The sequence below is a fragment of the Mustela erminea genome, chromosome 19 (genome assembly GCF_009829155.1).
Source record: "Mustela erminea isolate mMusErm1 chromosome 19, mMusErm1.Pri, whole genome shotgun sequence".
In the NCBI taxonomy this organism is placed as follows: domain Eukaryota; kingdom Metazoa; phylum Chordata; class Mammalia; order Carnivora; family Mustelidae; genus Mustela; species Mustela erminea.
Window position 1 is genome coordinate 10414778 of NC_045632.1, and position 20818 is coordinate 10435595.

Genomic DNA, 20818 nt, shown 5'->3' on the forward strand with positions numbered 1-20818 from the left:
TTAAGATGTTTTCCTAAAGCAACACTTAGATTCATGTTAACATCATACTTTGGTGTCATTATCATAAGGCATTTGCTGCAAATAACACTGGTACACAATCTGGAAATAAAGAGGTAAGTTTCATTTTTTTTTGAGATTGATATAATGATTATCAGTAAATCAAGGAGATCAATTGTAAAGCACCAAAGGTGGAGTATCTGTACCATTAATAGAATATAAAATTAATATAACCAAACCAATATCACTGTTATATATACTTAGCTATTATTTAGAAAGTATAAAGAAATAGGGGAGGAGCAAGATGGTGGAGGAGTAGGAGATCTAAATATTGGGTCCCAGGAGTCAAGCCAGATAGCTATCGAACCTTCTGAACACCTACAAACTCAACAGTAGATCAAAGAGAAGAGCAGCAATTCTAGGAACAGAAAAGCGACCACTTTCTGCAAGGTAGGACATGCCGGGAAGTGAATCTGAGGTGAGAGGAAGATACACTGCAGGGAACAGAGCAGCGGAGCACAAAATCCAAACTTGTAGAAGTCTGTTCCACTGAGGGACGTTGCTCCAGAGGTTAAACAGGGTGTGGGGTGGGTGGAGTCCTTGCGAGGACAGTGTGGCTCAGAACCTGTGGGGTCACAAAAAGACCTGTGGTGTCTGAGTGTGGCAGAGCCCCCAGGTATTGGAGGGGAGAAACCTGTGGCAGAGACGGAGCTGAGGAGGGGCACTCAGCTTGGGATTACCTTAAACCATGATCTTCAAGCAGGGACCCCACATGTGGCAGATCCAGGGAGACCCCTCCTTCTTCGGGGAGGAGCAGCACAGGAATGAGTAGCAGGAAACAGCTGGGTTTGGAGACCATAGAGGGCTGTGCCCCAGAGATAGAAATGCTTGGTCACAGACTGGGTGAGCTTCAAGCCTGGCCAGGCTGGAGACCAGGGAGATGGGAGGGATTGATGACTTTTCTCCATGGGCACAGTGAGAAGAGGGGCCAACTCTCACCTCCTCTGGGCTGGAGATTGGGAGGCTGCCATTTTCATTCCTGTCCTCCAGAGCTCTAAGGAAAGTGTTCAGAGAACAAAAGCTCTGAAAAATGAACCCAAGCAGATTGCTTAGCCTGGCTGTTGGCAAGGGCAGTGCAACTCTGCGTTGGGCAAAGACATTTGAGAATCACCACAGCAGGCCCCTCCCACAGAAGATCAGCAAGGACACCAAGCCAAGACCGAGTTCACTGATGAATGAGAACTGTGGAACTACGAAGCTAGGGGAAAACAACAAAGAATTCATGGCTATTCTCCCTTGATTCTTTAGTCTTTCAAAGTTAAATTTTTGTAATTTTATTTTTTTCTTATTCTATTTTTAAACAATTTCCTCTTTCCTCTTTTAACTATTTTATTTTATAATAGCACTTTAAAAACCATTTAAAAATTTCATTGTTATAGTCATGTTCTATCCCTTCATTGTATGTATTTTTTGTATACACATAGATTTATCTTTCTTTAAAATTTTGGGATAGAGTTTCTTCCAACAGATCAAAATATACCCTAAATTTAGAACATGGCTTTGTTGTAGCCTCCAGTCTCTTTCCTCTTTTTTTTTCTTTTTTCCAACCAATTTCTTATCTTATTAATTCTTTTTTTAGACTCTTTTAAAATTTTCATCTTTCCAGTCATATTCCATCCCTTCATTGTGCTTATTTTTGTATATGTGCAAGTTTTTTTTCTTTAATATTCTGGGAAGCAGTTTCTTCTAACAGACCAAAATACACCCAAAATCAAGTGTGTGGCTCTGTTCTATTCACCAGTCTACACACACACACACACACACACACACACACACACACACATGCATGTTTTTTTCCCCCTCCTTTCCTCTCCTCCTGGCTTTTGAGTCTCTTCTGATTTGGTTAGTGTATGCTTTTCTGGGGGTGCTTGCTGCCCTCTTAGCATTTTGTTCTCTCATTCATCTATTATTCTCTGGATAAAATGACAAATTGGAAAAATTTATCTAAAAAAAAAAAAGAAAGAACAAGACGCAGTACCAATGGCTAGGGACTTAATCCATACAGACAGTAGTAAGATGTTAGAACTAGAGTTCAGAATGATGATTATCAAGGTGCTAGCTTCTTGAAAAAGCAAGGAAGATACTAGAGAATTCCTTTCTGGAGAAATAAAATCTCTTTCTGGAGAAATAAAAGAACTAAAATATAACCATGTTGAAATTTTAAAAGCTATTAATGAAATACAATAAAAAATGGATGCTCTTACTGCTAGGATGAATGAAGCAGAAGAGAGAATTGGTGATATAGAAGACCAAATGATGGAGAATAAAGAAGCTGAGAAAAGGAGAGATAAACATCTACTAGACCATGAGGGGAGAATTCAAGAGATAAGCGATACCATAAGGTGAAACAATATTAGAATAACTGGGATCAAAGAAGAAGAAGAAAGAGAGAAAGGCAGAAGGTATATTGGAGCAAATTACAGCAGAGAATTTCCCTAGTGTGGCGATGGGAACAAGCATCTAAATCCAGAAGGCACAGAGAACCCCCTCAAAATCAATAAAAATAGGTTAACTCACCATCATCTAACAATAGGATAACTTACAAGTCTCAGTGACAAAGAGAAAATCCTGAAAGCAGCTCTAGACAAGAGGTCTGTAACATACAATGATAGAAATAATAGATTGGCAGCACACCTACCCATAGAGACCAGACAGGTCAGAAAGGATGAGCATGATATAATCAGAGCAGTATACAGGACAAAATGCAGCCAAGAATGCTATATCTGGCTAGATTTTCACTGAAAATGGGAGAAGAGATAAAAAGCTTCCAGGACAAACAAAAACTAAAAGAATTTGCAAACACCAAACCAGCTCTACAGGAAATATTGAACGGGGTCCTCTAAGCAAAGAGAGATCCTAAAAGTAACAGACCAGAAAGGAACAGAGACAATATACAGTAGCAGTCACCATACAGGCAAAACAATGGCACTAAATTCATGTCTTTCAATAGTTACCTTGAATGTAAATGGGCTAAATGCCCCAATCAAAAGACACAGGGTATCAATGGATTTTAAAAAAGACCCTCGATATGCTGTCTGTAAGAAATTCAGTTTAGACCCAAAGACACCTCCAGATTTAAAGTGAGGGCGTGATAAACAATTTACCATGCTAATGGACATCAAAAGAAAGCTGGGGTGGCAATCCTTCTATCAGATAAATTAGATTTTTAATCAAAAGACTATAATAAGAGATGAGGAAGGACACTGCATCATACTTAAAGGACCTCTCCAACAAGAAGATCTAACAATTTTAAATATCTATGCTCCCAACATAGGAGCAGCCAATTATATAAACCAATTTTAACAAAATTAAAGAAATACAACAACAATAATACAATAAGAGTAGGGGACTTTAAAACCCCCTCACTGAAATGGACAGATCATCCAAGCAAAAGATCAACAAGGAAATAAAGCCTTTATATAAATGACACACTGGACCAGATGGACAACACAGATATGTTTAGAACATCCCATCTCAGAGCAACAGAATACACATTCTTCTCTAGTGCACATGGAACATTCTCCAGAACAGATCATATCCTGGGTCACAAATCATGTCTGAACTGGTACCAAAAGATTGGGATCATTCCCTGCATATTTTCAGACCACAATGCTTTGAAACTAGAACTCAGCCACAAGAGGAAAGTTGGAAAGAACTCAAATATGTAGATGGTAAAGAGCATCCTACTAAAGAATGAGTGGGTCAACCAGAAAATTAAGGAAGAATTAAGAAAAATCATGGAAACAAATGAAAATGAAAACACAGCTATTCAAAATCTTTGGGACACAGCAAAGGTGGTCCTGAGAAGAAAGTGTATAGCAATACTAGCCTTTCACAAGAAACAAGAAAGGTCTCAAGTACACAACCTAACCCCACACCTAAAGGAGCTGGGGACAGAACAGCAATGAGAGCCTATATCTAGCAGGAAAAGAGAAATAATAAAGATCAGAGCAGAAATCAATGAAAAATAATCTAAAAGAACAGTAGAACAATTCAACAAAACTAGGAGTTGGTTCTTTGAAAGAATTAATAAGATTGATAAACCCCTGGCCAGACTTATCAAAAAGAAAAGAGAAAGGACCCAAATTAATAAAATCATGAATGAAAGAGGAGAGATCACCACAAACACCAAAGAAACACAAACAATTATAAGAACATATTATGAGCACCTATATGCCAGCAAATTTGACAATCTGGAAGAAATGGATGCATTCCTAGAGACATATAAATTCCCAAATCTGAACGAGGAAGAAATAGAAAACATGATCAGACCCCTAACCAGTAATGAGATTGAAGCAGTCATCAAAAGTCTCCCAAGAAACAAGAGCCTAGGGCCAGACACTTCCCAGGGGGATTCTACCAAACACTTTAAGAAGAATTAATACCTATTCTCCTGAAATTGTTCCAAAAAATAGAAATGGAAGGTAAACTTCCAACCTCATTTTAAAAGGCCAGGATTACCTTGAGCCCAAATCCAGACAAAGACTCCATCAAAAAGGAGACTTACAGAACAATATCCTTGATGAACATAAATGCAAAAATTCTCACCAAAATACTAGCCAATAGGATCCAACAGTACATTAAAAGGATTATTCACCATGACAAAGGGGGATTTATTCCTGGGCTGTGGGGTTGGTTCAACATCCACAAATTAATCAATGTGATACATTGATACAATGTATCAATACAATGTGATACATTAATAAAAGAAAGGACAAGAACCATACTCTCAATAGATGCTGAAAAATCATCTGACAACATATAGCATCCCTTCCTGATCAAAACTCTTCACAGTGTAGGGACAGAGGGTACATACCTCAATATCATCAAAGCCATCTATGAAAAACCACAGAGTATATCAATCTTAATGGGAAAAAAACTGAGAGCTTTTCCCCTAAGGTCAGGAACACAGCAGGGCTGTCCACTGTCACCACTGCTATTCAACATAATACTAGAAGTCCTAGCCTCAGCAATCAGGTAACAAAAAGAAATAAATGCCATCCAAATCAGCAAAGAAGAAGTCAAACTCTCACTCTTTGCAGATGATATATTTTATGAAAAAACCCCAAAAGACTCCATTCTAAAACAGCTAGAACTCATACATGAATTCAGTAAAGTGTCAGGATATAAAATCAATGCACAGAAATCAGTTGCATTTCTATATAACAGCATATATATATATATATATATATATATAGTGTCTATATATATATATATCAGTTGCATTTCTATATAACAACATATATATATAGCCTATATAACAGCATATATATAACTGCAAGACAAAAGAAAGAGAAATTAAGGAGTTGATTGCATTTATAATTGCACCCAAAACAGCAAGATACCTAGGAATAAACCTAAGCAAAGAGTCAAAGACTCTGTACTCAGAAAACTATAAAGGACTCAGGAAAGAAACAGAGGTAGATGCAAAAAAATGGAAAAATGTTCCATGCTCATGCATTGGAAGAAGAAATATGGTGAAAATGTCTATGCTACTTAAAGTAATCTATACATTTAATGCAATCCCTACCAAAACCATCATTTTTTCAAATAAATGGGTCAAATAATCCTAAAATTTATATGGAACCAGAAAGGACCCTGGGTAGCCAGAGGAATGTTGAAAAAGAAAACCAAAGTTGGCAGCATCACAATTCAAGACTTCAAACTCTAATCATCAAAGGGATAATCATCAAGACAATAAGGTACAGGCACAACAACAGACACATACATCAATGGAACAGAATAGAGAGCCCAGAAATGGACCCTCAACTCTATGGTTAACTAATCTTCGACAAAGCAGGAAAGAATGTCCAATGGAAAAAAGACAGTTTCTTCAGCAAATTGTGTTGGGAAAATTGGACAGCCACATGCAGAAGAATGAAACTGGATCATTTCCTTTCACCACACACAAAAATAGACTCAAAATGGATGAAAGTCCTCAGTGTGAGACAGGAATCCATCAAAACTCTTGAGAAGAACACAGGTGGCAACCTCTTCTACCTCAGCTGCAGCAACTTCTTCCTAGAAACATCACCAGAAGCAAGGGAAGCAAGGGCAAAAATGAACTATTGGGACTTCATCAAGATCAAAAGCTTTTGCACAGCAAAGGAAAGAGTCAACAAAACAAAAAGACAACTGAAAGAATGGGAAAAGATATTTGCAAATGACATATCAGATAAAGGACTATTATCCAAAATCTACAAAGAACGTATTAAACTCAACACCCAAAGAACAAAGAATCCAATCAAGAAATGAGCAGAAGACATGAACAGACATTTTGACAAAGAAGACATCCAGATGGCCAATAGACACATGAAAAAGTGCTCCACATCACTCGGCATCAGGGAAATACAAATCAAACCCCAATAAGATACCACCTCACACCAGTCAGAATGGCTTAAATTAACAAGCCAGGAAAGGACAAATGTCGGTGAGGATGCGGAGAAAGGGGAACCCTCCTACACTGTTGGTGGGAATGCATGCAAGCTGGTGCAGCCACTCTGGAAAACAGTATAGAAGTACCGCAAAAGTTGAAAACAGAGCTACCGTACCACCCAGCAATTGCACTGCTGTATTTACCCTAAAGATACAAATGAAGTGATCCAAAGGGGCATATGTCCCTGAATGTTTATAGCAGCAATGTCCACAAGAGCTGAACTATGGAAAGAACCTAGCTGTCCATCAAAAGATGAACCAATAAAGAAGATGTGGTGTATATACACAATCAATACTATACAGCCATCAACCCACCCCCCATTCTTGCCATTTACAATGACATGGATGGACCTAGAGGGTATTATGGTAAGCAAAATGTGTCAATCAGAGAAAGACAATTATCATATGTACTCTGATATGAAGAATTTAAGAGCAGGGCAGAGGGTCATGGGGGTAGGGAGGGGAAAATGAAGCAAGATGGGACAGGGTAGGGAGACAAACCATAAAAGACTCTTATTCTCAAGTAACAAACTGAGATTTGCTGGGGAGTGGGAGGGATAGGGTGGCTGGGTTATAGACATTGGGAAGGGTATGTGCTATGGTGAGTGCTGTGAAATGTGTAAGATTGGTGATTCACAGACCTGTACCCCAAAGCAAATACTACATTATATGTTAATTAAAAAAAACTAAAATAAAGTAAAAAAGAATAAAGAGCGGGGGGATAAGATGGCAGGGAAGTAAGAGGAGGCGCCTTTTAAACCTGTACCCTAAAGTGAGCTGATTACCAACCACAGAACTCCGATCACCCATGAAATCAGCCTGAGTTCAGAATTATACACGTCTGGATCTCTACAGGGGCAGAAGACGCCAGTGGGCAGGTAAAGTGGAGTGGGAACGGTGAACTGATATCGGAAGATAAACAAAAGGGGGAGGGAGCCACCAGAGGTGACTGGTTGGAAAGTAATACCCCTAATACGAGTGAGAGTGCCCTGCATCTGGGGACCAGCATTAACTTGGAGACTGGTTGAAAGCACTTCAAAAGAGCAAAAGAATGCTAGGGGGGGGGATTGTGGGAATTGGGGCAGCTAGGGACAGGGGCTTAAGTCCTCGGTCCCAGGACAGCCTCCCCTGGTGCTGAGCTAGAGAGAGTGCGGCGGAGAAACCAGGTCTTGGTCCCTAAGCCGCCAGCGCTCCCGAGAACGTGTGGGGTCTGGCTCCTGTGAGGGGCTGGGTGCCTCACCAGAGGACAGAACGCCCAAGCCTTGCTATACAGCCTGAGATGCATGTGCCCCTCATTCTCCCCTGAAAGAGGTACACAAAGGCCTGGCTGGCGCTCTGTGACCCATGCCATTATTTCAGAGCCCAAGATGCGTGCCCCAAATTCTCCCCTGAAAGAGGTGCCCGAAGGCCCAGCCTGGTGCTTTTGGACCTGCGCCCCATTCTCAGAGCCTGAAAAGCGTGTGCGACCCACAGTCTCCCCTGAAATTGGTGCACGCAAGCTGGGCGCTTTTAGACCTGGAAAGACCAGGCACTCCCAGCCTGGGCCAGTGGGAAAATCTCAGTGTGCGATCACTGCTTGGAACCTCTCTGGTGGTCTGGAGCTGCCCAGACAGCTGCTGTGGCCGCGGTTTTGGGTACAAGCAAAAGATCCTGTGTCCCCAGGGATCGCGACTTGGAACCTGCTCTGCCAGCGGCCAATTGGGACCTTATTTAGGCTATGCAGCCAGACTGAGGCTTCTCTCTGAGAGGGAGGCCAGGATGCAGTTTGTTTTCCTCTAAAACTACAAAAACCATCAAAAGCGGTCAAGGTGAGAGAAAAAAATATGAACAGACATAAAAACCGCCAGAGAACAAAAGCCTGAAAAAAGCCAGTTTCCTTAGAGCCCACCTCCTTGAGAGGGGCTGGGGGACTTAACTCAGGGAACCTCATTAAATGAAAACCCACGTGGCATGCCCCTGCCCCAAAAAACAAACCAAGAAAGGAGAAAAAAAAAAAAAAAAAAGAAGAAGACTACAAGAGAACAACCACCACTACTTCATAGGACAACTTTTATTTTTAACTCGTTCCCACTAGTCTGGTTTTTTTTAATAGATAATTTTTTAGCCTATTTACCATCACAGTGAGATGTCCAGTATATCAAATTCCATAATAACCTTCTAAACTGAACTTTTTGATACATACACCTGTGTTTTTCTTTTGCATTTCTATTTTTTTATTTTTTTAAATTTTAGTTTAGTTTAGTCTAGTTTATTCCTTTTTATTTTTATTTTCTAATATTCATATAGAGTTAAACTTCAAAGTAAACCCCTTTCCCCAATCAATACTATCCCTATAGGTAAACCAATTTCTAATCCCCCTTTATCTTAGGAAAGTTGAGTCATTTAACAAAGATATCAAGATTCATCCAGGAGGAATCAAAACAAACTTCCTCACCCACACTGAGAATTTATTACCACTCATCCATCTTTTTCTTCCACCAGTGTTTCTGTGTTTGTCCTGATAGTATATAAATCTTATACTTGGGGTTCTTTTTGATGAGGTTCTTCCTTTATTTGCATATATATATATATATTTTTTTCCTCTTGTCATATACTTTTATTAGTCTTTGTGTTTGTCTGTCTTTGATTGTATACTTCCTAAATCTTACCTTGGGGCCCATTTGGGCTGAACCTTCTCTTTGATCTTCCCTTTCTTTCCTGTCTCTCTCTCTCTCTCTTCTTTTTTTCTTTTTCTTTTCTTTTGTCTCTCATATGGGTGGGGAATCCTGATTGCTCAGAAGTGTTCCAGGGTGCACCGTGACTGCACCACGGTCGATACATCCAGCTACATATGTTCAGTCATCTCTCACCAAAATGACTAGGAGGAGAAATGCCCAACAGAAGAAAAATACAGAGGATGGACCTTCAGCAACAGAGCTAATGGCTATCGACATAGACAATATGTCGGAAAAAGAATTCAGGCTAACAAATATCCAGGCAATAGCTAGGTTGGAGAAAGCCATGGATGACCAAATGGAATTGATTAGGGCCGAACTGAAAGCGACCAGACAGGATGTTCACAATGTTAGGGCTGAGCTGAAAACTACCAGGGATGAGCTTCACAGTGCTCTCAATGAGTCCAATCTAATCTAAATTCTCTCAAAGCTAGGGTAACTGAGACAGAAGATAGAATTAGTGATCTGGAGGACAGACAGAGAGAAAGGATCAGGAGGAAGCCTGGAAGAAACAGCTTAGAAACCACGAAAACAGAATCAGGGAAATAAATGATGCCATGAAGCGTTCCAACGTCAGAATTATTGGAATCCCTGAAGGGGAGGAGAAAGAAAGAAGTCTAGAAGATATAGTGGAACAAGTTCTTCATGAAAATTTTCCCAATCTTGTGACTGGAACAGTGTTCATGTACTAGAGACTGAAAGGTCTCCACCCAAGATTATACATTCCAAAAAAAAATCACGACACCTGATAGTCAAATTGAGGAATCATAATTGTAGGTATAATCTCTTGAAAGCTGCTAGGACAAAGAGGCTCTGTACTTACAGAGGAAAGCCCATCAGAATAACGTCAGACCTGTCCACAGAGACCTGGCATGCCAAAGGGCTGGCAAGATATATTCAAGGCACTAAATGAGAAAAACATGCAGCCAAGAATACTTTATCCAGCAAGACTGACATTCAAAATGGATGGAGAGTTAAAGAGTTTCCAAGACTGGCAAGGCTTAAAAGACTATGCAACCACCAAGCCGACACTGCAGGAAATATTAAGGGGGGTTCTATAAAAGAGAAAAAATCCTAAGAATATCATTGAACAGAAATATAGAGACAATCTACAGAAAGAAAGACTTCAAAGGTAACACGATGTCAATAAAAACGTATCTATCAATAATCACTCTCAATGTGAATGGCCTAAATGCGCCCATAAAACGGCATAGGGTTGCAGATTGGATAAAACGACAGGACCCATCCATATGTTGTCTACATGAGACCCATTTTGAACCTAAAGATACAACCAGACTGAAAGTGAAGGGATGGAGAAGCATCTTTCATGCTAATGGGCCTCAAAAGAAGGCTGGGGTAGCGATTCTCATATCAGATAAATTAGATTTTAAACTAAAGACCGTAGTCAGAGATACAGAAGGACACTACATCATTCTTAAAGGGACTCTCCACCAAGATGATCTAACAATTGTAAATATCTATTCCCCCAATATGGGAGCGGCCAATTACATAAGAAAACTGTTAATCAAGATAAAGAATCATATCGACATGAATACATTTATAGTAGGAGATCTTAACACGCCTCTCTCAGAAATAGACAGATCATCGCAGCAGAAAATGAATAAACAAGAGCATTGAATGACACATTGGACCAGATGGACCTCATAGATATATACAGAACATTCCACCCTAAAACAACAGAATACTCATTCTTCTCAAGTGCACATGGAACCTTCTCCAAAGGTTATTAAAAAAGATAATTTTTATCTTAAAAAAGATAATTTTTAACCTATTTACAATCACAGTGAGATGTCCAGTATATCAAATTCCATAATAACCTTCCAACCTGAACTTTTTGATACATACACCTGTGTTTTTCTTTTGCATTTCTATTTTTTTATTTTTTTTTAAATTTTAGTTTAGTTTAGTCTAGTTTATTCCTTTTTATTTTTATTTTCTAATATTCATATAGAGTTAAACTTCAAAGTAAACCCCTTTCCCCAATCAATACTATCCCTATAGGTAAACCAATTTCTAATTCCCCTTTATCTTAGGAAAGTTGGGGGACAAATCAGGACTCAATTGATACCAAAAGACTGAGATTATTCCCTGCATATTCTCAGATCACAATGCCTTGAAACTGGAGCTCAATCACAAGGAAAAGTTCCAAAGGAACTCAAACACCTGGAAGCTAAAGACCACCTTGCTTAAGAATTCTTGGATCAACCAGGAGATCAAAGAAGAACTGAAACAATTCATGGAAACCAATGAGAATGAAGACACTTCGGTTCAAAACCTATGGGATACAGCAAAATCCGTCCTAAGGGGGAAATACATAGCCGTCCAAGCCTCTCTCAAAAAAATTGAAAAATCCAGAACACAGCAGCTGTCTCTACACCTTAAAGAACTGGAGAATCAAGTTCTTCCCTTCTAAGAAGGGAAATAATCAAGATTAGAGCTGAGATCAATGAGGTAGAAACCAGAGATACAGTAGAATATATCAGTGAAACTAGAAGCTGGTTTTTTGAAAGAATCAATAAGATCAATAAACTATTGGCCACACTAATCCAAAAGAAAAGAGAGAAAGCCCAAATTCATAAAACTATGAATGAAAAGGGAGAGATCACAACTAACACCAAGGAAGTAGAAACAATCATCAGAAGTTATTATCAACAGTTATATGCCAATAAGCTACGCAACCTAGATGAAATGGATGCATTCCTGGAAAACTATAAACTCCCAAAATTGAACCAGGAAGAAACTGACAACCTGAATAGACCAATATCTAGTAACGAGATTGAAGCAGTGATCAAAAACCTCCCTAAAAACAAGAGCCCAGGACCTGACAGATTCCCTGGGGAATTCTACCAAACTTTCAAAGAAGAAATAACACCTATTTTCCTTAAGCTGTTTCAAAAAATTGAAGCAGAAGGAAAACTTCCAGACTCTTTCTCTGAAGCCCGCATTACCCTGATCCCCAAACCAGGCAAAGACCCTACCAAAAAGGAGAATTTCAGACCAATATCACTGATGAATATGGATGCTAAGATTCTCAACAAGATCCTAGCAAACAGGATCCAACATCACATTAAAAAGATAATCCACCATGACCAGGTGGGATTCATCCCTGGGCTCCAAGGATGGTACAACATTTGCAAATCAATCAATGTGATAGAACAAATTAATATGAGAAGAGAGAAGAATCACATGGTCCTCTCAATTGATGCAGAAAAAGCATTTGACAAAATCTAGCATCCGTTCCTGATTAAAACACTTCAAACTATAGGGATAAAGGGAGCATACCTGAACTTCATCAAAACTATCTATGAAAGACACACAGCAAATATCATCCTCAATGGGAAAAAGCTTGCAGCCTTCCCGTTGAGATCAGGAACAAGACAAGGATGCCCACTCTCACCACTCTTGTTCAACATAGTATTAGAAGTCCTAGCAACAGCAATCAGACAACAAAGATAAATAAAAGGTATCCAGATTGGCAATGAAGAAGTCAAACTCTCTCTCTTCGCAGATGGCATGATTCTTTATATGGAAAACCCAAAAGACTCCACCCCCAAACTACTAGAACTCATACAGCAATTCAGCAACGTGGCAGGATACAAAGTCAATGTACAGAAATCAGTGGCCTTCTTATACACTAACAATGAAAATACAGAAAGGGAAATTAGAGAATCGATTCCATTTACTATAGCACCAAGAACCATAAGATACCTGGGAATAAACCTAACCAAAGAGGTAAAGAATCTGTATTTGAGGAACTACAGGACACTCATGAAAGAAATTGAAGAAGACACAAAATGATGGAAGACCATTCCATGCTCTTGGATCAGAAGAATAAACATTGTTAAAATATCTATACTGCCTAGAGCAATCTATACTTTTAATGCCATTCTGATCAAAATTCCACTGGTAGTTTTGAAAGAGCTGGAGCAAATAATCCAAAAATTTGTATGGAATCAGAAGAGACCCCAAATTGCTAAGGAAATGTTGAAAAACAAAAATAAAACTGGGGGCATCACACTACCTGATTTCAAGCTTTACTACAACGCTGTGATCACCAAGGCAGCATGGTACTGGCATAAAAACAGACACATAGACCAGTGGAACAGAGTAGAGAGCCCAGATATGGACCCTCAACTCTATGTGCAAATATTCTTTGACAAAATGGGAAATAATATACAGTGGAAAAAGGACAGTCTCTTCAATAAATGGTGCTGGGAAAACTGGACAGCTATATGTAGAAGAATGAAACTCGACCATTCTCTTACACTGTACACAAAGATAAACTCAAAATGGATAAAAGACCTCAACATGAGACAAGAATCCATCAGAATCCTAGAGGAGAACATAGGCAGTAATCTCTTTGATATCAGCCACAGCAACTTCTTTCAAGATATGTCTCCAAAGGCAAAGGAAACAAAAGCGAAAATAAACTTTTGGGACTTCATCAAAATCAAAAGCTTCTGCCCAGCAAAGGAAACAGTCAAGAAAACAAAGAGGCAACACATGGAATGGGAGAAGATATTTGCAAATGACAGTACAGACAAAAGGTTGATATCCAGGATCTATAAAGAACTCCTCAAACTCAACACACACAAAACAGATAATCATATCAAAAAATGGGCAGAAGATTTGAACAGACACTTCTCCCATGAAGGCATACAAATGGCTATCAGACACATGAAAAAATGTTCATCATCATTAGCCCTCAGGGAGATTCAAATTAAAACCACATTGAGATATCACCTTACACCAGTTAGAATGGCCAAAATTAGCAAGACAGGAGACAACATGTGTTGAAGGGGATGTGGAGAAAGGGGAACCCTCTTCCACTATTGGTGGGAATGCAAGTTGGTGCAGCCTCTTTGGAGAACAGTGTGGAGATTCCTCAAGAAATTAAAAATAGAGCTTCCCTATGACCCTGCAATTGCACTCCTGGGTATTTACCCCAAAGATACAGATGTGGTGAAAAGAAGGGCCATCTGTACCCCAATGTTTATAGCAGCAATGGCCATGGTCGCCAAACTATGGAAAGAACCAAGATGCCCTTCAACAGACAAATGGATAAGGAAGATTGGTCCCTATACACTATGGAGTATTATGCCTCCATCAGAAAGGACGAATACCCAACTTTTTTTGCAACATGGACTGGACTGGAAGAGATTATGCTGAGTGAAATAAGTCAAGCAGAGAGAGTCAATTATCATATGGTTTCACTTATTTGTGGAGCATAACAAATAGCATGGAGGACAAGGGGAGATGGAGAGGAGAAGGGAGTTGAGGGAAATTGGAAGGGGAGGTGAACCATGAGAGACTATGGACTCTGAAAAATCTGAGGGTTTTGACGTGGCGGGGGGTGGGAGGTTGGGGTACCAAGTGGTGGGTATTATAGAGGGCACAGATTGCATGGAGCACTGGGTGTGGTGCAAAAATAATGAATACTGTTATGCTGAAAATAAATAAAAAATAAATTTAAAGAAGTATAAAGAAATAAATCATACTTACAAATGAATAAAAATTTAACAATTTTTAAGATTTGCATGTAGACAATTTGATGAAAAAAACTTCAGAATTCACCTGCATCATTTACAAAGTTCACTTCTAAGCATGTTTTGTTTAAAAATCCCAAAACTTTATCATCATAAATTTCTCTTTATAATGGGGGCGCCAGGAAGGCTCAGTGGGTTAAAGCCTCTGCCTTAGGCTCAGGTCATAATCCCAGGGTCCTGATATAGAGCTGCACATCGGGCTCTCTGCTTGGCAGGGAGGTTGCTTCGCCCTTTCTCTATGCCTGCCTCTCTGCCTACTTGTGATCTGTCAAATAAATAAATAAAATCTTTAAAAAATTTTCTCTCTATAATGAATGTATACATTTTATCGAATCCCGGTGAATGGGAGAATGTTTTCAGTCATAAATCCTCATAACTTAAATTTGTAATTTATATCTGCAAGGATCCCTTTAGAAGTTCCGAGAAGCAGGCACAGGGACACTGGGAAGGTTTCCACACGCAATGCAGTGAACACGAATTGCACAAGGACCCGCGGTGCAGCATCTCGGGGGAACCCACCTGGGTCTCAGGTGAGCACCCAGAGGCATGTAGGCCCCCAGGTGAGCGCAGGGGGCGGTGGAGAGGTGCCACAGGCTAGCAGCCTAGAGATAGGACAGCGTCTGGAATGAGCTCCACCTGCGCCCTCAGAAAACGGTGGTCGGAGCCGCTCCAGGCCCCGGGGTGAGAGCGCTCAGCGGCTCCTCAGTGTGGGGGAGGGGTTGCATACTCGTGTCTCTTGGAAATGGGAAAGAAGAGCTGAGAAGGAGGCGTCTGTCTGTCCTCTGTAACTGTCCCAGAGTCCCCGCATCCTCCCTGGGCTCCCAGTCAGGCCTGGACCTCAAGTGCCGCACATCCGCCCCTATCTCTCCTCTCTCCCACACGTTCCCCAAACCCGGCTGGGGGCCTAGGCGTTGCGGTCCGCTGACGAGGGGCAGGTAGTTTTAAGGAGAAAACGCACAGTTTGTGTGGAATGAGGAGGGGCTGAGACTCTCAATCAATGGCGGGATTTTCTAATCTCTGGGGAGACCCGGGCCTGACGCACACAATCTCCAGCGATCCCCCTCGGCTTCCCAGCCCTTCCCAGATCCCAGTTCCTGGCAGAGGCAGCGCGGTGCAGGTCAGAAATGGGATCACTGCAGCAGCCCCTTCCCCCCCTTTACAGAGGGGGCATGCCTTTCTCAGAAGCTCCACCTCCCAGGTGAGGGGGACTCCTGCAGACCCCGCCCCAGGACGCCCTTGGCCAGCCTCGCGGGCAGCAGCTACATCATCCCTGCCCCTGGCTGGTAGCCAGCGCGTGGCTTCTGAGCGGGAGACAGCAGGAAGTCAGTGGGTGGCATCTCAGCGTCCTGGCATCTAGGTCCGTGCCGTCCTCAGTCCTGCCGGAAACCTCAGGGATCGGGCTTCCGGGGGCAGGGGGTCCCGCCTATTCCCACGCCCTCCTGGGTGGACCTGCCTCTGGGAACCGCCCCTTGGGAACCCCTTAAGGCATCGTGTCTCAGACTTCCCTGTTCACAGGGCACCGAGCTCACCTTTTCAGCTCAGAAGGAACAGGGACAGCAGGGACTCCTCACCCAGGAGCAGGGACCTGGCCCAGATCACCATCTCAGGGGCACTGAGAACCCTCCCTCCTGTGAGCGCCCCCCCCCCAATTCCCCACAATCCAAAGATTGGGAGGGGAGGAGGTAGGCTCCTGAGCTCCCTGCTCACCTACCCTGGCTGCTGCTCTCCTGCCGAGCCCCCAGCCTCTCCCTCTGCCCTGACCATGCCAGCCCTCCTCTGTGGGCCTTGGAGCCCCTGGAGCCCCATGATGGCCCTGCCATGACTCACCCGACTCCCAGCCCTCCTCCTGAGACACCCGCCGAAACTATACCCCTGCACAGAAGCCTGTGATTCAGCAGCTGTGGACCCCGGGCATGGAGAGGGGGTGGCAGTCGGGTGCTGGGTCTCTAGAGGATCCTGGACAGTAGCTGGATGGGCCCTGGAACTTCTCCCAGAGACCCTGTCTCTGCTCCTGCTCTCTTCCCTGTGGCCCAGCCGCAGAGACATGTGGCCCCAGGTGTCTCTGCTGGGCTCTCAGCCCCCTGAAACACAAGACTGTTCCTGAGTATTTGAGGGGGCGTTAGATCCTCTGAGGGGCTCTCAGAACGGACGTGGGGTGGTGTGTGCTCCTTCTGAGCAAACAGACCCCGGGAGCGCCCTGATGTTGAGCCTGTCCTGTGGATGGGGGTTTGGGGCTGACTCAGGAGTCCCTGTCTCACTAGACTTCTCCTATACCTGCCCCGTGGACTCCCCAAGACCTTCCGGCTACCATTGGGCACCTTTATTCTCAGAATAGGGACAAAAGGTGAGCAGGGGTGCAGGGCCTCTGTTGGCCTCCTTTGAGCTGAGGTGCAGATCTCCCTTTGAGTGATGCTCCTTGGAGTCCCTCCCTCCCATCCCAGCCCAGGTAACAGAGCCCTGAGTAGATCATCAGGACACAGAAGGGACAGGGCTGGGCTCCTCACCTGAGACAGCAGGCCCAGGGGGTCACTGGGGTCCGACCACACCTAGGGGGTGTTGCTGTAATAGCCATAGCATCTGACGTCCACCTGAGACTGGGGGTCACAGGGCCCACATGGAACAGGGTCTGGGTTCCCCCACAGGGGCTGGCTAGGAGTCCAAAGTTCAGGAGGGCTGGCCTTCTTCCTTCATCAGGACAAACCTGTGGGATCACTTGGGTGAGGCACACTGGAGGGTCACATTCCCTCCTGAGGTCACAACAGGGCTGGGCTGGGCTGAGAGCCGAGGTTTGTCCAGCAATCCTAAGAGAGGAGGAGGCGGTGGTGTTAAATGCGGATCAGATCCCCCACATTATCCCCAGGCAGGGGTGTGAGAAGGAGACCCCTGAGAGCCCACCCCCTTCCTGAGGGCAGAGACTGGGGCTGGGACCCTGAGTGGACTCGCACCTGTCACCACTAGCTCCAGGGGGTCACTGAGCTCTGACCAGCCAGTCGGACTGAGATAGTCACAGCGGTATCTTCCTGCATATACATCTGTCATGTGTGTGATGGAGAAGTTGGCCTTGTCCCTGGGCTCCAGTATCTTCCGTGTGTCCCAGGTCTCTAACTTTCCCTCTTTATGCAGGCGGTACTCCTGGGCCTCTGGCCTCACTGACACCAGATGGTCACATGTGTTCCCCAAGGCATTACAGAGCCTGGCTCAGCCCAGATGGTGGGTCTGGGGAGGGTCCCTGGAAGGAAACAGAGGCTGGGACACAGATCTTCCCCACAATCTGGTCCCAGCTCAGCACCAAATCCACAGACATTCCCCTCGGTCAGCCCAGAACTTCTGTTCTCCATCCCCTGCTGCCTGGTGGGTGACCCCTGTCCCCAGTGAGGAGGTGGGAATGGGATCCCTAGGGACAGACACACATGTCTGCACTCTGGTCCTGAGGCACACACTCAGCCCTGGAAGAGAGTCCCTGTGAGAGGTTTGCCCTGAATCCTAGCAGATCCCCTCCTCCCCTTGAGCCTCCTGAGCCTGGGGTCTCTGACAGACCAGGGCCTGACTGTGGGGTGGGTCCCTCCCAGACTAGGTTGTCCCCTCCCCTCCTCAGATCTCACTGAGACAGAGCAGGGCCATGAGGGTGGGGGTCCTGGCGTCTCCTCTCTCTGGTTCCGGCTGTGCGGATGGAGGGACCACTGTGACCACAAGACACACAGACACACAGGGGGTGGCCGCACGGAAGCCAGTGCTGCCTGTCACAGGGTTATCACCTCAGCAGTCCCCAGGAAGGGGAACGGCTCCTCCCCATGCCCAGCCTGGCTGGTGTTCATGACGGTACAGCGGGGGTAACCCGAGGCTTCCTAAGATGGCCCATCCGGGTGAGGAGACCAGGGCAGTGCCTTCCCTCCCAGAGCCTCCCCCATGGGTCTCCTTTATCTCCATCACACCCTTGGGTCCTCACCACGGACAGGTCCCCAGACCCAGAGCTACTGTCAGGGATGTTGGTTCCTGCTGTGCTGGGGAGCTCGTGTCAGCTCAGACACTCATGTGACATCTCTGAATGGCTCAGGTCAAGGTCGTGGTGACAACGAGCCCAGAGGAGAGATACCGGCACAGCGGGAAGGGAACACAGCCCCTCTCCTGGCCCTGGAGCGTGGGCTCTCTTTCTGTCTCAGCCTCCAAGGACTTCTCTGTTTTCCCGTGACTCTGTCCATACCCTCACTTCTTGGGAACATCTGTTGAGATCCTCCTGGCTCCTCTGTGCCCCTTGTTCCTGGCAGCGAGTTGTCCTCCCAATTTTGGGTCCTTCCTGCACGCTATAGGGACAATGGGTAGATGAAAGTCCTGATTTGTTGGGAAAAAGTTGATCTTTAGTGAAATATTTTTCTACCAACCATTGCCTATGTGAATTGAGCAGTAATGTCGTAATCAGATACCCCCCCCCCATTTTTTACTTTTATTTTTTATGTTTTCCTTTTCTGGAGAGAGAGAGAATGCGCATGAGGGGTGGGGGAGGGCAGATGGAAAGGGAGAGAGAGAGAATTCTAAGCTGACTCCACACCCAGCCCAGCCTGAGCTGGACTTGGGGCTGGATGTTTGACCCCGAGGTCATGACCTGAGCTAAAAGCAAGAGTCAGACCTCAGCAGACTGAGCCCCCCAGGCGCCCCATTTCCCCCCTTTTAAAAGTTATCTTACATGTAAATCTATGTGGGAGAGGGAAGTGCAATATCCCTTTCTTTCAGTATTCTTGTTGGGTGTTCACGCGAGCCCATGAAAATGTTTGGGAATGTGTCTGTTCTATGAACCGTGTGATTTGTGGGATCTGGAGTTAGTTTTGTGGGACAAGTTTCATTTTCAGAGGTACTTTATTTAAGAAATCAAAAGGTGATTCAGGTTTTCTACTTATTCCCGAGCTGGTTTTAGATCTGTTTCTGGGGTCCTGGTCCATCTTATCCACATTGGATGAAGGTCTTCTAAGGTCCGCTCACATCTCTTCTGAAAGGACTCCGTCTGGAAGGGGACCGGAGGGCGCGCAATGCAGAGTCTCATGCATGTGTCCGTAGCCGATGATATTCAAGGTCAGAGACACTGATTTCCTGCAAATGCCTGGTTTTAGAAAAAAGGGAAACCCATTCCCTGACCAAGGGGCATCCACCAAGAGCTTTTCCCAGACTCAGGCCAGGAAGTGTCCGCTTGGTCTCAGACTGAACTCTCTCCTCTTTGTTCTCTTTCCCAGACACAGTCAGCCCCAAACCCTCAACAGACTCACCTGTAGATCGTGTGTGAGTTTCCACATCCCAAAGTACAAGTCCTCTGCTCTTCCAAGATGCACTCTATCTTTCGTAATCCAGCTTGCCTCGGTTTACCTCTTTTATCTAGGTTGACACCATAAAACCTGTATTTTTGTAGTGATGTCCCATATTTCATTACTGATGCGCATTCTTGGTGTCTTTTCTCTATTTCTTATCGAGGGTCGCTAGGACTTTTCACACTCTGGGAATACTCGATGATAAATGTTTGTGGCTTTATTAATGTTATGGGACTGGATGCTTATGTTCTTTCCCCAGAGTCGTAAGTTGAGGCCTCAGCCTCCATCCTGGCTGTACTGGGAAACGGGGCATCTAAGGAAGCAATTAGGATAGAATGAGGTTGTAAGTGTGGTCCAGATTTGGTTAGAGCAGTGCCCTCAGAAGAGAGTCCAGGGAGCTCTGAGTGTGTCTCTCAGTCACACCAGGGAAAGACGCACAGCAAGACGGGACTGTCTTCAGCCCAAGGGTGGGTGGGGAGGCCCTGCCAGACACCCCCCCCTGCCCCCATCACACGTTCGTGGAGACTTCTGTGGTCTGTGAGGCTCATCACAGAAGCCGGAGCAGAGGGCTGCAGACTCGGCCGCCAAACAGAAAAGAGGCGGGGGAGGCTGGAGGAGTTTGGAAATGCTGCGTGTGCCCCGGGCTGCTGGTGGAGATGCGGACTGCGAAGTCCACCCCCGCCGGGCCTTGGCCACAATGAGGAACGAGGCATTGCACCAGGGAGAAAACCGGACCCTTGTGACGGAGGGG

At 44.2% G+C, this 20818-nt stretch overlaps 1 protein-coding gene and 1 pseudogene across 12 annotated transcripts in view; one reads left to right on the forward strand and one right to left on the reverse strand.

The window, feature by feature from the left end:
* The window catches only part of LOC116579282 (leukocyte immunoglobulin-like receptor subfamily A member 6), a 355647-nt gene that overhangs the window by 79511 nt on the left and 255318 nt on the right, over positions 1-20818 (forward strand). The gene's annotated exons all lie outside the window — the stretch shown is intronic.
* Positions 16665-19155, reverse strand: LOC116580017 (annotated as a pseudogene).